The sequence below is a fragment of the Acinonyx jubatus genome, chromosome C1 (genome assembly GCF_027475565.1).
Source record: "Acinonyx jubatus isolate Ajub_Pintada_27869175 chromosome C1, VMU_Ajub_asm_v1.0, whole genome shotgun sequence".
Taxonomy (NCBI): domain Eukaryota; kingdom Metazoa; phylum Chordata; class Mammalia; order Carnivora; family Felidae; genus Acinonyx; species Acinonyx jubatus.
The window spans coordinates 156,503,514-156,528,913 of record NC_069381.1 but is presented as its reverse complement, the minus strand read 5'-3'; the positions used below and the strand labels follow the sequence as shown (position 1 = coordinate 156,528,913).

The 25,400-nt window shown below is 40.2% G+C and overlaps 1 protein-coding gene and 1 long non-coding RNA gene across 16 annotated transcripts in view; both read right to left on the bottom strand.

The window, feature by feature from the left end:
• MYO3B (myosin IIIB) overlaps positions 1–25,400 on the bottom strand; it is a 471,131-nt gene that overhangs the window by 267,766 nt on the left and 177,965 nt on the right. The gene's annotated exons all lie outside the window — the stretch shown is intronic.
• LOC128314061 (uncharacterized) lies at positions 9,467–17,252 on the bottom strand. Its single transcript, XR_008295424.1, has 2 exons — positions 15,441–17,252; positions 9,467–9,696 (listed from the first exon to the last, which is right to left on the bottom strand). It is a non-coding gene; the product is annotated as an uncharacterized LOC128314061 (long non-coding RNA).

Here is a 25,400-nt window from a genome sequence, read left to right as displayed (position 1 = left end):
CACTGAGATCAGTTCCATAGACAAGAGTTGCTTAAGCAATTTACTGCCTAATAGAACTTAATTCACCCCTAAAGCAGTTAACCATGACCAAGAAGTCACTTGTAGACAGAATAAACAGACTTGATTAAAACAGTCCTAGTAGGCTCAACATTGGCCAGCTGAGCATGAAGGCACAGCCCTCTGCTGCAATTAAAGAATGACCCAGCAAGAGTCCACTGGACAAATGGATGGTGAATGTCCACTCTTGTGTAGAAAACACTGCACTCTCCTGTTTTCATTCCAGCTATCAGTAGGAACTACAGGCCAGGGCTATGGTTTATGAGTTGGCCTAAACCTCTGCAGGGCACAGAGGAGAGTAGCAAGAGATCACCTCTCACCCAGGCCATCACCAATCCCTGCTCACCTCACATGAACCCCATACAAGGAAACATCTTCTTTGAAGCTTGGCTTCATAGGAATTTGGTTTCAGAGCTCATTTGACCTTGTAGGTAGGTGCCCTGCCTTTCCTGGAGTCGATCCATCATACTTAGGTTCAGTAAATAGAGATCTTGTGAAAGATTATTATCTGTGTATAATGAAATCTATAAGGAATTTGAAGGCTTTGTGGTACTTTGTTTGCACTGGAAATATAAATTCCAGTCCTCTTGCTATCCAGGAGGAGGACCAAATAGTAACAATGGTCCCTTTTTGGCTCCTGTCAATACCATAGATGCAAGCTGCAACCCTGCCCAGAGGATCTCTTTCTGAAAGGAGATGAGATGCTTCATGTTCAGTGTGATGGGGAGAGTCATCGCTCACGTATGTGTATGGATAGTAAGAGCCTAGAGAATGTATGAATGGTGAGTGACTAGAAGGACTGTGAATCTAAATAACCAGCTCTAATTTGGATAATGTTTATAAACATACGTTTTGCTTCCGTGAAAAAGGCAAAAAGTGAACTCAGTGTTCAGTGTTTGTTTTGCAGCAAGCCATTATTGGGGCATACCCCAAGCAGCCGGAGAAGCCCCATGAAGCTCCTTCCCCAGGAACCACATTCAGCCTCTCAGCAACAAGCTGCCGTAGCTTTGAACTGTGTTTGTGAGTATCTGTACTTTATCTCAATGTATTTTGTGCACCCATTAGCAACATGTGTCCTAAGGCATCAGAAAAGCCTAAAAGGGGTTATCTTGGGTCTGGGAATGCTCAAAAATTTTTCTTTACAAACTAATGGCAATTGCTTCTTCACTTTACACTATTTTTGGCTTAAGAAAGGTTTCTACTTTTGGATAGCAGGGGAAACCTGTAGTTGTACTGAGTTTTGCCTGCTTGGATTTTACTCCTGTGATTTGGACCACAAATTCAATTTCTATAAAGATGATTTACTGCGTACAGACAGCATTAAGGCTACATGAAGCTAGAAGCAAATAGGGTGATGGTAAAGAGAGTCCCGAACCTATTATATACCCATTTTTGACACTATAATCCTGGATCCAGCAAATACAATGGAGATCAAGTTAACCTTCTTCTCACAAAGCCTCTGTGGGAAGAGGCTTTCTGAATAGTCCAACTGAATTCATTCCTGAAACAGAGAAGCAGCTGACTAGGATGGGGACCTGACCTCTCGATAGCCAATCCTAATTTAAACTGGTGGCCTCTGCCATAGCATGATGCAAAATGATAATATGGGTCAATCTGATTCTCTTTAGGGTTTTCCCCCCACCTTGAACTAAAAAAATAAACACAAAACAAACAAGAGAATGAAGCAGCCTAGTAATGAGAGCTGAAGCTAAGAGATCTGTGATGACAGATGGGAGAGGCCATGGAGAACAATGTGCAAGCTCAAGTTTTAGGAAGCAGATACTACAAGTAGGCAGAAAACCAGGGAATGAGGAGAAAACAGGCCAGGTAGAGGAGGAAGGAAGGAAAGTGTTACAAGAAACTGAGACTCCAGAGGCTATTCTTGAGTTCCCTTTGTGAGTGCTTCTCTCTCTGGTGCACCTAGAATATTATTGGCCCTAGAATTCTGTTCTTAGCCCTATTCTCTTCCCATCCTACACATTCACTGATGGCTCACTAGATGTCAACAGTTCTCTAATCTCTATCTCCTGCCTTGATTTCTCCTCTACTTTTTGGCTGGTGCATCCAAATATTCACTAGATGCTCCATTTTAATATCACAAGGGCATCCTAAAGTCAGCATGTTCAAAATCAAACTTACCTTCTTCCCCCAAATCTAAATTCCTCTTGGTTGCTGAAGTCAGAAACTTGGGTTCTATCCTCTCCCATAACCCTACATCCAGTTGGAGAAGGCAAAATAATGACTCCCCCAAAGAAGGCCACATGCTATGTGGACTATGTTCATAGGTTCGTACTCCATGAACACGATACCTACCTTCCATGGCAAAAGGGACTTTGCTAATGTGATTAAGGCTAAGGACATGAACGGTTACCTCGAATTATCTGCATGGGCTCAATTTAATCTCTAGCCTTTTAAAGCAGAAAAGAGAGGCACAAGAAGAGGCAGGAGAGATACGAAATACGAAAGGGACTCTACTTGCCACTGCTGTCTTTGAAGGCAGGGAAAGGGTGTCAGGTGCCCAAGAATGCATGCGGCCTCCAAAAGATGGGAATGGGCCTCTGCTGATACCCAGCAAGCAAACAGGACTTCAGTTCTACAAATACAAGGAACTGAATTCTGCTAATAACCAGAATGAACAAGGAAACCGATTTTCTCCTAAAGCCTCCAGAAAGGGGTGTAGCCTTGCCAACACCCTGATTTTAGCTCAGTGAGATCCATGTCATATTTTTTTAATTTTTTTTAAGTTTATTTATTTTTGACAGAGATAGAGTGTGAGCATGAGCTGGGGAGGGGCAGAGAGGGAGAGAGGGAGACACAGAATCCGAAGCAGGCTTCCAGGCTTCAAGCTGTCTGCACAGAGCCTGACGCGGGGCTCAAGCTCACGAACTGTCAGATCATGACCTGGGCTGAAGTCGGACACCTTACCGACTGAGCCACCCAGGCGCCCCCCATGTCATATTTCTAATCTATAGAACTAGAAGGCAATAAATTTGTGCTACATTTGTGGTAATCTGTTATGACAACAATAGAAAACTAATACATCAATTGAGCACCAAGTCCTATCAATTCTACTCTCTAAATTCCTTTCTAATCACCTCATCTCCTCTTTCATGTCCTAGTTCAGTCACTTATCATCTCACACCCAGACTATTCCAGTAGCCTCCTCCTTTTTCTCCCTCCATCCTCATCTCTCTCTAATCCATCTTGCACTTGGCAGCTAGAATTTCTTTATAACATACAAATCTGACCTTGTTATTTTCTTGCTCAAAATTTTTCAGTAGATCTACACTGCCAGCATGATTAAAAAAAAAAAAAAAAACTCAACCCTTCTGCATGATATACAAATGGCCCTGCCTGTCTATCTACCCAATCTCATCTCAAACCATGTCCCCATGTGCACCTGATGATGCAGTAGTGTATTGCACAGTACTTGTAGCTCCTAAAGCAGGTCCTATTATTTCATGCCTCAGGGCCTTTGCATATGCTAGACCTTCCGTTTAGAGTGCTATCCCCAATTTGTCTACCTGGACTGCTCCTATTTATGCTTCATGTGCATCTTCAGTACCCAGCACAGCAGCACTCCATAAATTTTTGCTGAACGAATGACTACCTGAATGAATGCACACAAACATACATCTACTGTAAGTAAGCCAAGAAATGATGCCAGGACAAAATATGACTTGCTCCCCAAAGTAGCATAAAATTAGACAAAGCGAAACAGCACCTTTGGATGTGAGCAAATTCTAACTATATTTTACACACAAGCAGGGTTTGAGGAACAGAGAGTCCCTTTGGGTGGTGATTTGGGTTGGATTTAATAATATAAGCCTCATCTCTCTGCTTTTGAAGCTGGAATGCCCCCAGATCCCTGAACATATTTGACCAAAGGAGGAAATAAATCATGATTAAAACTGCATTATAGACATTATCTGGTATCAGGACCATTATACACATATGCATGGTGGGTTTAAGACATTTTCTTGAAAACATCTAACAGAAAGTGGAACTGTTAGGTTTTAAAAAGATAGTTCTATTTCAATGTCAATATTCATCACTGTCTTCTTTATTTTTATCTCATGAAGAGTCCATTACATTGGAAGATGAATTAAGAGAACATATATGGAAAAAATGACAGAAAAACAATTAGCAAGCAATACTTTTAGAAGGTGCAAAATGAAGTCCCCAAACCCTAAAGCACACTCACCAAAGACCTGCTGAGTAAAAAAATTCTCAATGACACTGAGTTAATTAAGAAAAGCTTCCTGGAAGTTGTGAATTTTAAGGCAGGTCGTAAACAGGGTATACACACCAGATGGTGAGATGAGAAGGGCATTAAGGAAGAGGGAGAATATAGAGGGGAAGACCTCAAGACTGAAGTATGATAACTAATAAATAAATCATTACCATGCAGTTAAATAAACTCTTGGGAGTCTGTTCAAATGGTATCCTGTTTATTTATTCATAAAAGCAATAAACTAAGACACTGAGCACAATTAACTGTTCTGAGAGTATTAACCACAGCAACAGAGGTGCCATCCTGATCTACAATTGAGAGATTTAGATTCATTTATGAGGTTGAATGGTTCGGTGTGTGCCTGCAGCTCGTCCCTAAGTATCACCACCTGGCTCCAGCCAAAGTTGCTTTTCTCCCTAAGTCACATCTTATCCGTTCAAAATCAATGACTTGAAAATTTTTATATTTACTTGTAATACATGGCTCCATTTTAATGTAGAAAATTCCCCAATGTAGGAACATAGTGTCAGGGCAGAAGTCCTTCTAGCTGGACTTGGAATCCAATTGACATGAGACAGATTAATAGGGGAAAGTCAAATTTAATAGCATACGCATGGGAAATCCACACAAGAAAGGAATTCCAAAGACAGTGAGGCAACATGAAGCTTGTATGAGCTAAGGAGAGGGGCAGGAGCCTGGGGATACAAAGGGGAGAAAGACTGCTGGCATGGAGGTGAAAGGTGACCTTTGGAAAAACAAAGGTTTGCTCTATTATGCAGATCATCTCTTAGGTAAATGGGAGTCTGTTCATAGCTCTCTTCTTCATACAGGCTCTCCTTTCCAATGTAAACTGAGCAGGCCGATGGGGAGACAGAGAGCTTTTTCTGCATCTGCTGGGTTTTGATCACTTTTAACTCAAAATAATCTTTATGCCAAACTAGCACATTCTGGGGCATCTCATCCTTCACTCCTTCAATGGAAAGCAAAAAGCCAAATACCTCTTCACTACCACCCCTAATCTCAAGCTCTTGTTCATATCAGTGTGCTTGTATTCTTTCAGATATTTTTAAATGCATTTTTATTATTTTCTATAAATACATATAGACTGTTTTTGCTATGCTTTAAGTATATAATTTAATAAATATGATATAAATTTTAGGATATAATTACAGTTGGGGACAGTGGAAATGGGATCAAATGGGATTAAAGTGTCCTGGTACTTATTTTTTCCATTCAATAACATGGCTTAAAGATCAACCCATGCCAACTTGATACCTGAAGAGTATTCCACAATGTGGGCATACTATAGTTTGTTTATCCATTCACTCGTTGGTGGATATTCAGGCTGTTTCTATTTTTTTCACTAATAGGATAAAAGCTGAAATGGTTTACACATGCCACATGTCGTATGTGATCTCTAACTTTTAAAAGGCTTCTTAGGTGGCAAACACCGGACATTTGTCGCTGAACATTTAGGATCCTACTACATAACTTAAAATGCAGAGACAGCAGACACTGATTGCCTCATCTTCTCAAGGTGGCCCAGTAAACAATTCCAGAGCAGAGGAGGAAGTGACTATGAAAAGGCTCTGCAGGTTGTGAAGAGTGCCCCTAGGTCGCCACTCCATAGAATACACTGTGAATTGTTCAACTCTACCAGTGTCAAGCTTTGAACCCCCCTGCTGGGTTCCATTCTGCCACTTGCAAGAATCTGCTACCTGATTTGAACAGTATCTCTGGGTAATTACCTTGACATATGGGACACAGACCAAGATTTATTCAAAATATACACATGCTATAATTCTACTGAAGTGAAATCATTTGAAAAAATTAAATAGTTGAGGATATTTCTTTAAAATCAGAAAACATGATACGAAAATGACACAGATATTAGAATCACAATGCTAGGCCCTACACCCTCAGTAAATGTGAAAGATAGGTCCAGGTTAGAAAAGACATACATCAGGGTCAATCCTTTGAAGCAGGGAAAAAGAGAGGAAGAGCTGTGCAAGGAGAACTCTAGATGAGGAGGTGGCTGGAAGAAATAAATGTAGAAAAGAAAAGTATCTTCTTCCTTTACCCTTTAAATTCCCAACTGGGACCTCTGTAACAAAGGGAAGATTGATAAGACAAAAGCATACAAATTTATTTAATAGAAGTTTTACATGATATAGGAGCCTTAATAAGGAAAGGAAGACCTGAAAAAATGGCTAAACCTGAGTGTTTTTATGCTAGATTTGATGAAGAGTGGAGAGTGATGGAAAGAAGTCATAGGACAGACAGTATGGGGAGTGTGATAAACTGCGGGAACTTCGCAAGACCTAGTCATGCAGATCCCTCTCTATATCCACTCTCTTCAGAGATAAGGATGTTCATTTCCTCTGGATAAAGGGAAGGCACCTCACATGAAGGTTTTAGGACTTGCTTTGGAGAAAGGTCAGAAAGTCCTTCCTGCTCATGCCATTTCTCAAATTCCTCCAGCTTGAAATATTCAACATTTCAAGGTCACGTTTTTGGATGTGTCCTGAGCACCATTAAAAAAAAAAAATGAACCTCAATCACATCTCAGCCTTAGATCACTGCTGTCTACAAAAAAAGAGGGTTTATGATTAACACCGATGATTATTTATTCCACAATAACTGAAGAAATTACTAAAAGCAGTGAGGAGAAAAGCAAAGATTTGTGCTTAAATTTCAAGTTTGTTGATTCCTTTGATTCTGATCCTTAATAACCTAACTCTGTCTCTTAATAACCTGACTCTGTCCCTAAAATAACACCATTTGCAATGTTAAGCTAATCCTTAAAATGTAAAGTTACCACATGAAATCACAGAGCTCCATAACAAACCCATTCTTAACCATTTACTATCAGTCAGTGACAAGATGTTCACCTCCTCCGGCTTTTCAGCCCTGCAAGAATCGGTTTCAAAGGTCATCTAAGAAATCTCAAGATTACATTATGTTCCCCAAGTCAGAGGTTCTTACTCCAGGCCTATGTTTGAGATTGGACGTGTTACAGAGCTTTATTAATCTTCGGTCACTACACCAACATTTCAAGTGTTCACAAAAGGCATGAGTCGCATTTTCTCACTCTCTCTAAAGCACATTAGGGTACCCTTCTCTCCACTGTACCCTCCTTATGCAAACACACAGGACACACAAGCAAATCACCCATGCATGCAGAGTACAGGAGAAAGTCAAGGATAATAGAAGGTACCATGTCAAGAGAGATGATGGAAGGGACAAATGGTGCATGGCTCACTGTCTGAGCCAGTGTGGTCATTTGCTGACACCCATTCTTCCACAAGAACTCAGCAATGCCATCGAGTCCAACTGCTAATGTCCACCGTATCAAGGAAGCAGACCTTGCTCAAGGGCTAGCTAATGACCCTTTTCCTCAGTGGTCCTCTAAGCACACAGTGGAAGCCTCAAGTCTATTTTTTTTCACACAGTTTTAAATGCATAATCTGCTAATTTATGACTGTAAAGAGATGTGTTTCAAATAGATCAGGTTGTTTTCTAACTGTTTTCCTCTCACCCAATTCTGGACTGTTTATGTGTGTTCTGTGGGACTGTACTCATTGAAGGTGAATATTATGGTGTGTCTAAGCATTCTAGAGATACAGAATCACTCTCCAATTAGGGCAGCTTTTAAGAAAAAATAGCTTTATACGTGGTGGGATGTAACAGTGGGCCAGAGGACAGGCAAAGCTAAAACAGACCTGCTAGACATGTTGTGCTTTCCTGAAGTACTCATTTTTCTGGGGATAAGTTGTTTTAAACAGTTTTGTATGAAAATCATTAGAGAGGGAGGGAGGAGGAGACAACAAAAAGTAGGACTTCTTCCTGCTTCCTGCACTAATTTAGGAATTTAGATAAAGCAGTCAGCAGACTGGCTCCTAAATAGTCCTTTATTACCAATAGAGCTGATCTTGGAGAATGTGACTTTCATCTGCAGGGAGTTGGGTTTTAAAACTGAAAGACAGAGTTAAACAAACTTATCTGGCAGGTCTTGGGCCTGGGGCTGGACCACCATAGGTTCTCACTCAGGGGCAGAGCCTTGGCCATTGAGCTGCCTGCAGGTTAAGAACAATCACCCAGGGCAGGCTGACTCTCCAAAGAAGACAGAAGGAAAAGGAGCTGGGACATGCCTCTCCAAACTCGCCATCTGCATATATCACTTCTGATCCTCTAGGATCTATCAATTTGGTGCAATCAGAAAGCAGAAAATATACCAGTCATTTGAACAGGGAAAATTTAATGTAAATAATTATTTACTTGTGATAGGAGATTAGATACTGAGGAGTAAAGAGAACTCTAACAAATACAGGAAGAGCAGATACTGGGAAAGAGCTACTACCTCTAATTGAGACATAATACCCAAGGAAGAAACTAACTTAGACGGGACCCTGACTCCAACCCAAGGCTGAAACTCAGACCTCACTGGAAAGGATGTGACTATGGCCCACAGGTGGTGAAGTTCTCTGAGGTGAGACAGGCCAGGGCTGGCAAACAGAAAACCACCTGCCACGATGCCTTTGACACTTAAGTGGGAAGTTGCTCGATGAGTACTGGTAAAACTTGCTGTAGGGTGAGCATCACTGGGTGTCCCAAATGCCACTAGTAGGCAAAAGCCACAGAAGCAAGAAAAAAGTATACCAAAACCAGGAAGAGGACCCTTTTCTACTGCAGTGGCCTTCCAGTGCCCTCTACTGACAAAGCCTAACATCTGCCATATGGCAAAGGCGGAATGTTTATGGAGTCTACTCCAGTAGCACAAAGCAGGCCAAAGAAGGGCAGAGTCAGAGCTGAAAAGCACTAAACTGATAACTGGTGCAGGAAGGAAGTGATGAGAAAACAGAGATGCTGGAGTGTTACGATGTTCTTTTTTATTTTTAGATGAAACTCCAGATTTTAAAAAAATTTCTATTTCAGGCTTACTATAGGCCACTTCCAGCCATCATCAACTGAATAAATACAGTAGCCTCTGACATTAGGTGCACTTGCTGGATATATTTCAGAGGTAATGAAGAAATAATGGAAACCTTCTTCCCCTACTTAAAAAAAGCTGTTTTGTCATGGTGCATGAAACTTCCTCATTAAGACTCATTGCTTTCTATCCCAGAAGTTCCTTATTGAAATGGGAATGTTCTGGAAAGCATCCTACTGTAAACCCTCATTGGCCAAAACTTTACTTGGTATAAATGGCAGACAGGAATAAAAAAATGTAGAAAAAGTCACCCAAAACAAGGACAAGTGAGGGGATAGGACCACAAACATGGACTTAATCTCTTCGTGGTTTTCCATTTCTATGGTTTCAATTTCGTGTCAGCTGTAAAACTGAAGAGTCAGGTAGCATGACACTTCCTCTTACTCTTTCCTGTCTCTCTGCTTGTAAGATTTCTCTAAGAACAGAAAAGAATTAATTAAAGTCAGTATAGTTCAAACACTTTTGCCAGGATAGTGGCCAGGATAATGGCCACAGAAGGGGAACTCCCTTCTCTTCTGGGCTCCCCTTGCTACCAACATAGTTACAAGGGCTAGATAGGGAGCATGCTGAAGGGAGTTGATAATGGTTCTTCACCTTATTCTCTCAAGCCTAGTCAGGAACCCACAACTCTCCTTCAGCTGGACCATTTTTCTGTAGACTCCTATTTCTGAGATCTATATCCTTAATTTCTTAAGAGCTTATTATGTATAAGCACTGTGCTTAGAATTTACTCGTTTAACCCTCACCTAAATTCTGTGAGGCATGTTACACAATTCCTTGTTCCAGAGATAAAGAAATCAAGGCTTAGAGAAGTTAAAAGGTTTGCAACGCAGGCAGCCTGGTCCCAAAGAGCACATTTGCAACCCACCACTGCGCAGTCCGGCTTCCCCACTTGGGAATTCCTCTTCATTAATTAGACAACACAACATCTTTAGAATCTGCCAGAGCAACTTACATCATATTAATGGGGGAATATGGGCCCAATTTGATAAACTAGCTTAAGCATAGTGCTCTTTGGATCACCAAGACATTAGCAAGCCAATCCAAAGAATATTTTGTTTGGGATGCAGAAGGATCAGCAATAGAGAGTATCAGCTGAGAATGTTTTCATCTGTTGAGTTTTATTCATCCTGTGTCATTCAGCTCCCTCCAAAGTCACAGCTGGTAAAACCAAATGGGTCATTTTACCACAATCAGACTAATGTCACAGTTCAAGAAGCACCATTTGTCTTCTAAGGCAAAGCCATGCACCTAATTACAACACACTGTTAATAAATTTATAATAGACAAAAAGAAATTGACTGCTATGGATTTTTTTTCCTAGCAAAGCAAAACCATTTAAAGGGCAGATTGCAAATCTATTCTTTCTTTTATTGTTTCAATAAAGTTAGCAATATATTCTAGATAGGAAAAAACCAGGGCAGACCTCAGATGAACAGATTGTATCATCAGATCCTACCACATTGTCTCTAATGGGGGAAATTAACAGCTGAATATCAACACCTGTCACTGTGAGCAGACCCTGGCATACACACCAGGTAGGAAGGCTGTGCACTTCCTTAGAGCAATCTGAGCCCGGGCCACCAGAGACAATATGCATGCCAATGCCCATAGAAGCAGGTTCCATTTAAAATCAAGTAGATATACTAAATGCCAGGGGAGATGAAGCAGCAATTCCCGAGGATTGGTTGTTAACAATTGTGAGCTCTAAGACGTTTTAGAGAGACTGTGCTAACTGCAAGAATGGAATTACACAAACTTAAGCAGAGACTGGCCTCAGCAGGAACCGGTGAATGTTCATCCTCCTTCAAGGGCAAAAGGTACCCCCAAAACAGCACCCCCTCTCACACCTGGGTGGTTTGAGTCATGTCTCCCCTGGGTAGATTATGGTCAATTGTTTTCACCATCCTCAAGATCAATTACAATCATTGCTAGTAAATGAATTATGTCTCAAGTCCTGGCAGTTTGTGAGCAAGCCCAAGTGAGCAAGCCCCATTTATTTTTCTGACATTGTAAGCATGTCTTCTCTTCACAAGGGCTTTGGCTATTTTTCTCCTGGGTTGCCTAGCAACCTTTGAAGGGACAGAATTATGGGAGAGGGATGCTGGAGACATACTGATGAGTGAATGTGTATCTATATCACAGATTCCTTTTTAAAAACCAATCTGTTTGTTGCCCCCTCCTGGGGTGGGGGTGAGTGAAGGGCTGTGTGATAGTACTACAGTGCTGCTACTCCTCTAGCAGGAACACGCAATGCCAGCAAGTATGTTTATACAGGCATATTCAGCAAATGGGAGGTTATCACTGGTTACTGCATGTTCATAAAGATGAAGATGAATAAATACATCAAGTCATCAAAAACTTATTGAGAAAACACAATGCCCATTTGACCGTCTTCTCTTAAGGTCTTAGACCATGCCTGAGGAAAGCCTGTGACCTCTCTCATTTCATCCTAGTCGTGAGTGACCAGTGGATAATGCTGCATTCTTGTTTGCCTTGCGTCCTTTCTTTTGCTAAATTATATGTCCCTACAAAACTAACCCATTTTATTCAGGTGTCAAGTTTATTTGCAAGGAATTGAGCAAAGTAGTCTGCCGTAATTCTTCTAATTTCTTCTGTGTCTGTGGTTACTTCTATTTTTTTTATTTTGTATGTTTAAGCTTTCTTTTTTCATGATTAGTTAATGTCTATTTTGTTATTTTTATCCATAATAAACTCATGTTTTATATATTGGTTCTACTGTTTCTTATATTTTACTTCATTAACTTGCACTTCTATTTTATTAAATCCTTTCTACTACTTAGGTTTTAAAATTTTTTTAATTTCTTGGTTGGGAAGCTTAATTTATTTACTTTCATTCTTTCTTGATTATTAATATAAGTATTTGGGCTATGAATTTGCCTCTAATCCCTGCTTTAACTATTTCCCCTTAATTCTGATATGTAGTATTTTGATAACTATTATTTTGTATATATTCTTGCATTTCCATTTAGTTTTTTTAAAGATTTATTTATTTTTGAGAGAGAGACAGAGACAGAGAGACAGGCAGAGAGATAGGCAAAGAGAGATAATCCCAAGCAGGCCCCACACTGTTAGGGCAGAGCCTAACATGGGGCTCAAACTCAGGAAGCTGTGAGATCATGACCTAAACCAAAATCAAGAGTTGGACGCTTATGGCTCAGTCAGTTAAGCGTCCGACTTCATCTCAGGTCATGATCTTGCAGTTTGTGGGTTCGAGTTGCACATTGGGCTCTGTGTTGATAGCCCAGAGCCTGGAGCCTGCTTTGGATTCTGTGTCTCCTGCTCTCTCTGCCCCTCCCCTGTTCACACTGTCTCTCAATAATAAATAAACGTTAAAAAAAAAAAAAAGAGTTGGACGGTTAATGGACTGAGCTACCCAGATGCCCTCATTTAGATTTTTTTTTAAACCTGAGTTATTAAAGGTGGTTTTGTTTTTCACACCTAGCTGGTGGGAAATTTTTGTTTTCTGTGTTTATTTCTAGTTGGACTGCACTGTGATCAGAGAATGCTGTCTGCACTGTTTATATTTATAGAATTTCAAAATGTCTTTATAGCATTTGTAGTAGATAAAAATAAGTATATATTTATTAAATAAGTATATATGTTTAAGTATAGTACACTTATATAATATATGCAATATAAATATATATTACTGTACAATTATATAAAAATATAGGGGCACCTAGGAGGCTCAGTCAGTTAAGCATCTGACTTAGTTTCAGCTCAGGTCATGATCTCACAGGTCATGAGTCTAAGCCCCATATCAGGCTCTGTGCTAACAGTGTGGAGCCTGCTTGGGATTTGCTGTCTCTCTCTCTCTCTCTCTCTCTCTGTCTGCCCCTCCCCTGCTCTCTCTCTCCCAAAACAAATAAGTAAACTTTTAAAATTCTATAAAAAGTATATAAAGATCAAACCTTGTCCCTTACAAATAGAGAATGCACTTTTCAAGTGCCTCTCAAACATTCATAAAAACTTGTACCATTGGGTTTTTTTATGTATTATGTCTGTCATGGATTGAAAGAAGTTCAATAAATAACTTCTGCAAGCATGTATATCTCCTTGCAATTTCAGTAGTTTGTAGTTTCTATTTTATGAAGATGATGCCATAAGTAGGTATACTTCTTATATCTTCATTAAAAAACAGCATTTATTGGGGCACCTGGGTGGCTCTGTCAGTTAAGCATCCAATTTTGGCTTGGGACCTGATCTCACAGTTTGTAAGTTCAAGCCCCGCCATCAGGCTCTGTGCTGACAGCTCAGACTCTCCCCCAGACCGTGGCCAGGTGACCTCTCCACGTTGCTGAAGTGGAGGCACAGAGCCTGCTTCAGATTCTGTGTCTCCCAGTCTCTCTACCCCTCCCCAGCTCACATTCTCTCTTTCTCAAAAATAAACATTTTTTAAAAAATAGCATGTATTAAAAAGTGCCCTTCTTAGACTAATTTAATGGTTTGGGTCCTGGATTCAATGTTGTCTAATATTAAGAACACAAATTATAATCATTGCTTCATAAAACCTTCTTTTAAGGAAATTGAGAGAACATGAGAAAAATACATTTAAAGAGTCTTTCATAATTAACTCACATGTTAACCATGTTACCATGTTTCTTTTGCTCTTTATTTCTTGCTATGGATTTCAGTTACCATCTGTTATAATTTCCTTTCAGCCTGAAGGACAACCTTTAGTATTCCTAATAAGGCAAGTCAGTTAACAAGTTCCCTCAATCAATGTTTATCTAGGATTACTTTCATTTTGCCTTAATTTTTGAGGATAGGTTTGCTAGATATAAAACTATTGGCTGACAATTTTTTCTAGCACTTGGCAAATGTGATTCCATTGCCCTCTGAGTACCATTTTCAGGTGATAAGTTGGCCATAAATCACATTGACATTCCTCTGTATATTCTCAGTTGTTTTTCCCCTGTTGATTTCAAGATTTTGTCTTCATCTTTAACAGATTTGTATAGGTATTTATCTTACTTTGGATTTATCGAGCTTTTGGTTTTACGTAGTCTGTTTTTCATCAAACTTGAGATGTCTTCACGAATTATTTCTCAAATACTTGTTCTGGACCCTTATCTCTCTTACCTCCTTCCTGGACTCCCTTCAAATGTCTGTTGAAATTTATGATGGTATCCCATAGGACTTTGCAGCTGTTTTCATTTTTCTTCTATTTTTTTTTTCTTCTGTATTCTTCAGACTGGTTAATTTCTACAGACCTCCTTTCAGGTTCACTAATTCTTTCTTTTACCAATTAAATCTGAGTTCTATTGACTTTGTCATTTTAATTATACTTTTTACTGTCATTGTGGTGGAACAGAGGCAGCCTAGTATGGTGGAAAAGAGCACAGCTCTATTGTTAAGCTTCAAAAATTCAATTTTCCACCATTTATTAGCTGTGTGACCTTAGGCAATATTACTTGGCTTCTCTCTACCTTGGATTTTTCATCCCTGTAGTGCAGTTTGAGAATTGATATAATACATATAAACCGTTTAGAACAGAGCTGACAAAGTAGTAGCCAATAATTCTTTGCTATTATTATTACTGCTGAGATATTGGTCATCAATATCAGACATGGTCCAGAATTAATTTTGTACTATAAGCCTGAAATCTGATGTAAGAGGAATAAGCCCCATGTATGTGATCCCTTTAATCATTCTTCCCAAGTTCCAGTTTCACTATGTTTTGTTCCATTGGTATATTTGGGTTTCTCTAAATTACATTATAGTTACACCACTGGGCTAATGCTCTGCCCACTTGGTGAGAACTTTCGCATATGACACAAAATTTTCTAGCCTCTTCTCTGGAAGGCCTGGACCTTGATGCTCATGCTTATAGGTGCTGTCATCATACTCCAACCCATACTAAAGCCCCCCCCCTTTTTTTTTTCTATGAACTGTTATCATGCCATAGAACTTTGGGAAACATTGCCCTACACCAAGCTGCCTCAGAGGAAAGTCAGGGAAGGCCAGATAGAGTGAGGCTGGAGACTTCTTGGAGCAGGACATATCTCTGAGCAACCTCCTGCCTTTCACCAAACATTATCCTTGTCTTCAAGTAAAAAGGGACTCTGGTGATGGGACAAAGTGGACTGTTAAGATGAGGATAAGGAACAAATCAAAATGTACAGATGTACTTACTATAAGATAAAGAATCTTCCCAAAGTGGCCCTAACTCATTGTTTTTCAAAATGGAGTTTACAACACATGTACATCAGAATCACCCAGGAAATGCAGTAAACATGAAGATTCCAAGACAACACCCAGACCTAATGAAACAGAATCTCTGAGAATGGGGCCCAAGAATCTGCATTTTAAAAAGTTCCCTAGGTGATTCTGCCACAACTAGAATTTGAAAAGCATAGCCTTAGGTAGTCAACAACAGCTGTGAGACTTTTCCAATTAAATCAAAGTCACAAACTGAAATGAAAAGGGCTTGAGATGCATCCAGTGGGGGACGATTTAGTTCCATGGTAAGTAACCACATCTCAATGAGACCAGCATTCCTGGGGATGACTATTCCATGGTCTATCAGATCTCTTCATTAGGGAACCTCCCTGCTATTCCAGCTAAGTAGTTTCCTTAATTTGATCCTATTACTCCCATGCTTTATACAAAGCTGAGTATAGTAATTATACTCAATAAACAAAAATGCTATATAGATGCCATGCCAGGCTCATGATTCCATTCAATTACTCTCAAATGGTCACATCTCCCTACAAAGCGAGGGTCAACCTAGCTGTGCAAGCAAGCTTCTTTAAGTCTGAAATCTCGATTTGGATGAGTAGTGCCATCTTCAGAGTCAAGTGTACAGCCATCAATGGCCTCATTCTTGCAAACAGATGGCATTCTCACAGCTCCTCAGCCACATTATAAAAATTGGGGCTCAGAGGGCTGTTCAAGATGGAGGCACTTAAAGAAACTGGAATGTGACCATAGCTATTGACTCTGTTATAAATGCTGTGATTTCCTGGCCTTGAGAAAAGGACCACGAACAGGATAGCATCAGTATCCTAACAACCAAATGGAATGAGCCAAAGCAGCAGGAGAGATGTGGATTGCACATCAGGAAATATCTGCTGACTATCTAGATTATTAGGGATGGCAATAAGCTGCCAAGAGAGGTGGTATGGTATCCCCTGCAGGTCATTATAAATTTAAATACAATCTTCTAAGATAATTTCCTGCCCAGGTATGGGTGAATAGATAAGATAAACCTTTTCAGATTTCAGAACAAAGATTCTATGAGCATTCAGAAGATGCAGTTAGAGAATATTGTTCTTGGGAATATCAACAACAAAAAAGCTCTTTGGAAGAGTAAATGATCCACTTAGAGATCATTTGAAGAATTTCTGTTGATTTTCCTGGGAACAACTTGGTTTAGGAGCAACTGGGAAAGAGTTCAGTGGATTGGTACACCCAAATAATTCAAATAATTAACTTTAAATCAAATACACCTCATCATTTATACCCACAAACACATATATGAATGTGTATATAAACGTGTGCATATATTGTTAGAGTTCTGGAGGTTGTAACACTTGGAATTCTAAGTATGGAATACTTGGCAAATAATTTCACCTAAAAATTCAATGACAATTAATAGTGATTCTGCCTACAAAAAAATACATAACGTTCTCTGGAATCATCTCTGAAATAGCCCAGTCATCTGCCATTTTGATGTCACATTTGTGCTGATCTGCCTAGATCCTGGGAGGTAAAGAACATAATCTTTCCAGATACCTGTCAGGACAAGAGTTCTAGTCAGAGAGAGAAGCTATGGATGCAAAAACCTGCAGAATGTGGGCTTTAAAGTCAGATTACCTGGATTCAAGTCCCAGGTCCACTGCTTACTGTCTGCATGGGCCTAGGCAATTTCTTAACCCACTCCCCATCAAGCCTCAGTCTCATCATCTGTGAAGTGGGATAGCAATAATACATATATTATTGAGATCAGGCGAGTTAAAAAAAATCAATGTAAAACATTAAATGTAATGTCAAAAACCAAGTAAACAAATGTGAGACAGGAAACCATCAAAACCCTAGAGGAGAAAGCAGGAAAAGACCTCTCTGACCTCAGCCGTAGCAATCTCTTACTCGACACATCCCCAAAGGCAAGGGAATTAAAAGCAAAAATGAATTACTGGGACCTTATGAAGATAAAAAGCTTCTGCACAGCAAAGGAAACAACCAACAAAACTAAAAGGCAACCAACGGAATGGGAAAAGATATTTGCAAATGACATATCGGACAAAGGGCTAGTATCCAAAATCTATAAAGAGCTCACCAAACTCCACACCCGAAAAACAAATAACCCAGTGAAGAAATGGGCAGAAAACATGAATAGACACGTCTCTAAAGAAGACAACTGGATGGCCAACAGACACATGAAAACATGCTCAACGTCGCTCCACATCAGGGAAATACAAATCAAAACCACACTCAGATATCACCTCACACCAGTCAGAGTGGCCAAAATGAACAAATCAGGAGACTATAGATGCTGGAGAGGATGTGGAGAAACGGGAACCCTCTTGCACTGTTGGTGGGAATGCAAACTGGTGCAGCCGCTCTGGAAAACAGTGTGGAGGTTCCTCAAAAAATTAAAAATAGACCTACCCTATGACCCAGCAATAGCACTGCTAGGAATTTACCCAAGGGATACAGGAGTACTGATGCATAGGGGCACTTGTACCCCAATGTTTATAGCAGCACTCTCAACAATAGCCAAATTGTGGAAAGAGCCTAAATGTCCATCAACTGATGAATGGATAAAGAAACTGTGGTTTATGTACACAATGGAGTACTACGTGGCAATGAGAAAGAATGAAATATGGCCCTTTGTAGCAACATGGATGGAACTGGAGAGTGTGATGCTAAGTGAAATAAGCCATACAGAGAAAGACAGATACCATATGGTTTCACTCTTATGTGGATCCTGAGAAACTTAACAGAAACCCATGGGGCAGGGGAAGGGAAAAAAAAAAAAGAGGTTAGAGTGGGAGAGAGCCAAAGCATAAGAGACTCTTAAAAACTGAGAACAAACTGAGGGTTGATGGGGGGTGGGAGGGAAGGGAGGGTGGGTGATGGGTATTGAGGAGGGCACCTTTTGGGATGAGCACTGGGTGTTTTATGGAAACCAATTTGACAATAAATTTCATATACTGAAAAAAAAAACCAAGTAAACAATTCAACAAGTGATGTTAAAATTGCCCTTATTATAAACTATAAGTAACTCATGAATCTCTTCACTGTAATTCTCCAGATTATCCCTCATATTATATGATAAATTTATGAGGAATCAGTCTGCAAAATAAAGCAGACTCCCAGGAATCTTAAGTTAAATGCTGCTTCTAATTCTTGAAACTTCAGTCTTTTCAGAAGCAAAAGAGATGAGGCACTGTGTGGGGCCTATAAATCTCAAGAACCAAAAAATAACAATGAAACAGAGAGAACAAGAAGATGTATGTGATCTGAAGAAAACTTGACTGTGCTAAAAGTGTCACTCAAGGCCTTAACCACCTAATACAAATTCCACACAGTAAATGAGCTCTTATAATGAATGGGTGACGCTAAATGGAATATATGGATATTGGTGGACCACCCTCAAGGAGCCAAACTGGGGACAAAACTGAATAATGCAGAATAATGCAGCCTCAGTGTGTTCTTTTGCACATTCTAACTCCAGAGATTTACTTCCAGCAGGAGATGCTTTTCTTCCAACACTTCCCATTCTAAGCTTATTTAAGTAATTATTTATTTAAGTCATTTCTATACCTAACATAAGGCTTGAACTCATGACCTGAAGATCAAGAGTGGCATGACTGTCCCATTGAGCCAGTCAGGCGCCCCCCACCCCCAACACTTCCCATTCTAGAAGGACTTTATATCTCTGTCAACTAACTGAAATCTTACCCTTCTGTTAGGACTTACCTCTCCCCACAGCCATCCCAAGACATTTAACTTAAAATATACTGCTCCTTACTTGAATATTCATTCATTCATTCCATACTGCTTAATTGAGTACCTACAAACAATACCTAACAGTGTATAAAACTCTGCTCAGAGTTGATATGGACGTATTTTTGTATATATGCTTCCCTTTTCTTAGCGATATTATTCTCTGCCCTTGACAAGTTAAAGATCCAATGAAAGATCACAAGACAGAGCAGCACAACTGAAGGAATTTAGGGGAGGGAGAGAATGCACCGAGTGGGAGCCAGCAAATGGCATCCCAGCCCGTCTGCAAGAGATAGTACCAGGAAGGATTAAAGTGAAGAGGGAAGATCACTTCATCGGGAGGAGTGCAACTTCAACATTTCCCTCAGAATCTAGCACTGCGTGGTGAATTCATGACAACTGTTGGATGAATGAATATATGAATTAATGAAATAGTGCCTATTTAACCCTCATCCAGGAAAACTGGCAAGTCAGGTCCTGGCTCAGGTTATTGAGGTATTCTGCGGAGAAGTGCTTATCAGAATCTGGCCACAGTACCAATTTTAAACTGCACATTAAGTAAGCATAATAAAAGATGTGAGCTGGGAAGAGAATAGCCAGCAGGATGTTATTTTTCTGAGAATGGCATATGAGTATGTATTGGATGAGGGGATATTAGAGGGGGAGGCAGTAGGGAGGGAGCAGAGGCCCCTTCTTCCCCCTTATCCATTAGGCTTCTGGTTCACTAAAACCCAATTGGATCCTTGTGTTCTTTCCTGGGCCAGTAATGAATGGCAGTAATTATCCATGCAGGGCTCTGTGTGAGTCACGAGGCAGCTCTGGCTCTCATCGCCTTGCAATTTTGAGCAATGTGTGTGTGTTTTTCACCCACTACCATTGAGGGGTGGAAAAATAGATTACAATTACATTCCGGCTGGCTTTTGAAGACTTGATAGACAGCTGGAAAGAAATCTTCCCTGCAGCTGCCGGGATGAGAGGGTGGCCAAGAGGTGGGTGTGGAGAAAAAAAGAGAGGCCCTGTCAGGAGAGAAGGAAACCAGACAAAACGGATTCAGTATATCCTCAAAGGTATTTTTAAAAGATCAGGGTTGTTAATATTAAAAACAAATCTGGTGTCCAGGTGGCTGGCTGCCTTTCTGTGGGAAGTAGGTCCCTTTCAGGAACATTTTGGGTGTTCAGGTCCAAAGATGCTATCACTGGATCATACGCAGCAAGATCAGACGTGAACTGAGGCTGGCCCTGAGGATAGATGCAGCCCACAGCTCTGAATCAAAGGGCTCAGCCGCAGGTTTCTCCCTCTGCATCTGGAATCACTTTCCTAGGTTACAGTTGATGTGTTTCTCCAAGAGGTTAGACGAGATGATTTCTATCTTTCCTTCCACTCCACTCTAAGTCTTTTTTAAGTAAAGGAACCCTCATGTACTTACTGAACTTACTATATGCTTGCCACTACGCCCCATGTGTTAGCTACATATCCCATGTAATCCAGACCACTCCCCTCAGAAGGAAAGGTCATAACCCTCATTTTATAGAGGAAGAAAGTGAAGTTCAGAGAGGTGAAACAACTAGCTTGCTAACGTTAAATGTCAGGGTGAACAACCCAGGCGGGTCAACTTCAAAAGGAGTCTCCCACCCACAGTGCAACACTGAGCCTTCATCCAGCCACAGGGTTCTGTGGTTCTCTGAAATATCATCTCACAGGCCCTGGAACCTATTACTGAACCTATTATCACCTTGTCAAGGATCAGTCAACCACAGTGTGGCACACAGGAACACACCCATACGAACAAGGAGAGAACAAGAAAGGCCCCATGCACTAAAGTATGGTTCTGGGAGAAAGGGTCTCAGTGGGGCACTGATAGACAAAGGCAGAAGCTGCAAGAGGAGTGCAGGGGACAGTCACAGTAGGGCAAAGAATAGCAAAGCTGAGGTGCAAAGACAAATTCAACCTACTTCCCATCTTGCCTTAGACTAGCCCTGATGTTGGGTTGTTTGTGCAGTCCCATACACGCCCATCCTAGGCAACACTGGCAATTCTGTCCCAACAAGTTGAAGACATTTCAAAAGGACAGGCAAGGGGCACACTGGTTGTGCAGCATGAGTGTTCACTAGGCCCTCATTCCCACAGTGCAAGGCAGGGCCTTTTGAATGTATGAAGATGATAGGCGTATCTTTAGATGGAGCTTGTTCACGGAGTCAGACATCTTCAAACAAGTCTGAGTATCAGGAAACCAAGATGGAGGAATTGTCATAAACTCCTCAGGCTATAGAAGACCTTGTAAGTCTTCCTTAACTTGCATGGAGTATCTCCTAACAGAAATTATACCGTGGCCTCCTACTCACAAAAATAAATAAGAAAATGATTAAAAAAAAAAAAAAAACAGGGGCGCCTGGGTGGCTCAGCTGGTTAAGTGGCCAACTTCGGCTCAGGTCATGATCTCACGGTTTGCGGGTTCGAGCCCCGCGTCAGGCTCTGTACTGACAGCTCAGAACCTGGAGCCTGCTTCAGATTCTGTGTCTCCCTCTCTCTCTTCCCTACCTCTGCTCTCACTTTGTCTCACTCTAGCTCTCAAAAATAAATAAATGTAAAAAAAAATGTTTTTTAAATAAAAATAAAAAATAAAACAAAAACAAAACATACCTTGCTCTGGAACTGCTGACCCACATCTGACCTTTTTCTCAACCCAATGGAGTGCATACAGGTTACAGGCATAACAGGCGGGTGTGGCATTTCATTTAGGGCCTAACCAAGAACTATTCATTCTTGTTTTGTTTCCAGCTTCCCTTAGGACAGATAGATCTGGATCACTAAAAACTCATGGGTAAGATAGAAGGACAGGAAAGACAAATACCTTTCACCTGCTAATAGTCACCCTCCAGGCTAAATGCAATGTGCCTGCAGTATTTCATTCATTCATTCTTGTTGTTGAAATGGCACATCAAAGCAAGAGAGGCAGATTGAACTAGGCATGAAGGATGCAGAAGTATAGTAAAAGACTTTATTTTTAATTTATAAAATATTCTGCAGTATTCTATTTCTATTATAATCAAAAAAACTAAAAATCTGGAAAGCAAGAAAGCCAATTACTCCAAGTAGTAGAGGGAGCAATGCTAATATGTTTATTATTCTCCTCTAAAATAGATACCCAGCTGTCTAAATCCTACAATCCCATAGTAGCTAAAAAAAGAAACACCATGGCTACAACACAAATGAAATATCGATAGCTCCTCTACATGTAACTTACATACATTTGTAGATATGTGGGTATAAAATTCCCACTCCATATGAGGACTGGGGAACTCACCACCTTTAAGTGCTACTACAACTCAGACAACGACTGTAGGTAAACATGTCCCCTAAACTGCAGGTAGGCACAATTTCCCTAACAGATGGAAGGGATTTCAACAGTCCTCTAATCTCTAGAGAATGTGGTTAGTATAGTGGTCTACACGGACTACATGGAGCTGCCAAGTAAAATATTCAGAAAAGTCTCCTTTACCTTTAGCTAACTGCAAAATAAACATTTCCACTTTTCACCACCAGCCTTCCAGGCAGGGTTTGCTTGGATGGCATTTTGCCTATTGGTTTGGATCAAACACAGATCACTATTTAAAAACTGGTCTGGGGCGCCTGGGTGGCTCAGTCAGTTAAGCGTCCGACTTCGGCTCAGGTCATGATCTCGCAGTCCGTGAGTTCGAGCCCCGCGTCGGGCTCTGTGCTGACAGCTCAGAGCCTGGAGCCTGTTTCAGATTCTGTGTCTCCCTCTCTCTCTGACCCTCCCCCATTCATGCTCTGTCTCTCTCTGTCTCAAAAATAAATAAACATTAAAAAAAAAAACTGGTCTGGTCAGTAATTTCTTTGTTCGGTAATATACTAATTAGACATAGTAAGCTTTTACTGAAGGCCAGGAGTCATATTGTATATTAGGGGTGCCTTCCTCATGCTCTAGTTGCTTACAGATTAATCACTGGTAGGTAAATGGGCCATTACAAAATACTGCAGGGGAATCCTAGCTGGATGGATCACAGAAGAATGCTGGACCAGATTTTGGCCCCAGCTATCATTTCATCCTCTTCCATATTAGTCTTAAAGGTGTTCACAACTTAACATCATAGTAAACCCTAGCTTCTCCCTGGAAACATAAGTGACTGTGAAAAAAGATGAACACCTGAAGAAATGTGCATTTTAGGACAGATGGCTGTGTTAGTGATAGAAAGGATGGAGAAGAAGGTGTGCAAAGAAATAAGACAATCTTAGCTTCAAGGAAAAAACTATCCTGTGCCAAAACAATACTGAAAAATAAGAACAAAGAATACAAACACTTCCATACTTCAAAACTTACTACAAAGCAGTGGTAATCAAAATGGTGTGGTGCTGCCATAAGGACAGATAGATAATTGGAATAGAATTGCATGTCCAGAAATAAAGCCACATATTCATGGCTGACTGATTTTCAACAAGGGTGCCAAGACCATCCTATAAGGGAAAGAGCATTCTCTTCTGTTGGGTGCTGGGACAATTGGATATCCACATGCAAAACAATGAAATTGGATCTACACCTCATACTACATACAATAACCAACTCAAATGGATGAACAATCTAAATAGGAAAGCTCAAACCATAAAACTCTTAGAAGAAAATATATGAGTAAATCTTCATGACCTTAGATTTGGCAATAGAGTCTTAGATATGACACTAATAAGTACAAGCAACAAAAAGAGAAATAAAGTGTGCTTCAAAGGACACCATCAAGATATTTAAAAGACAACCCACAAAATGGGAGAAAATATTTGCAAATCATGCATCTGATAAGAATCTAATATCCAGAAAACATATACATACATACATATACACGTATATGTGTATATAAATACGTATACACATGTAAAACTCTTATAACTCAACAACAAAAAGGCTGTTAACTTATTAAAGGGACTAAAGACTTTAACAGACATTTCCCCAAAGGAAATATAAAAATGGCCAACAACCACATGAAAATACATTCAATGCCATTAATCATTTGGGAAATAACAAAATCAAAACCACAATTAGGTACCACTTCACCACTTCTCATTAGGCTGGGTATAATTTTCTTAAAAATGGAAAATAACAAGTATTGGAGAGGATGGGGAGGAACTGGAACCCTTATACTTTGCTGATGAGAATGTGAAATGGTGCAGCTGCTGTGGAAAAGTTTGGTGGTGCCTCAAGAAGTTAAACAAAGAATTATCACAGAATTGAAAACAAATACATATACATGCATGTTCACAGCATTACTATTCACAATAGCTAAAAGGTGAAAACAGCTCAAACATCCATCAATGGATGAATGGATAAACAAACTAATAAGGTATATAGATACAATGGAATATTATTCAGCCATAAAAAGGATTGAAGTACTGATATACTACAGTGTGAATGAACCTTGAAAACATTATGCTAAATGAAAGCCAGACACAAAAGGCCACATATAGTATAATCCCATTTATGAAATAGCCAGAATAGGTATATCCATAGAGATAGAATGCAGACTGGTGGTCACCAGGGGCTGGTGGAGAGGGGGAATAGGCAAGAACTGCTTACTGGACACAGGGCTTCCTTTTGGGGAGACGAAAATGTGTTGTAAATAGAAGTGGTGGTTGCACTAACACTGTGAATATGCTGAAATATAATCACTGAATCATTCACTTTAAAATGGTAAATTTTAGGGGCACCTGGGTGGCTCAGTCGGTTGAGCATCTGACTTTGGCTCAGGTCACGATCTCGCGGTCCGTGAGTTCGAGCCCCGCGTCGGGCTCTGGGCTGACAGCTCAGAGCCTGGAGCCTGCTTCGGATTCTGTGTCTCCCTCTCTCTCTGTTCCTCCCTTGCTCATAGTCTGCCTCTCTCTGTCTCTCAAAAATAAATAAATGTTAATAAATAAATAAATAATAAAATGGTAAATTTTATGTTGTATGAATTTTGCCTAAAAAAAATCCAGTAACTTAAAATTAAAAAAATAAAATAAAATAAAATGTCTACAGAACATTCATTCATTCATTTCACAATAGGGAAGGGTCCAATGGGGAAATACTAGTATGTATTAGGCACTGTGCTGAGGATAAAATGGTGAGTATAACCATGCCAGTCTAATGGCAAAGAT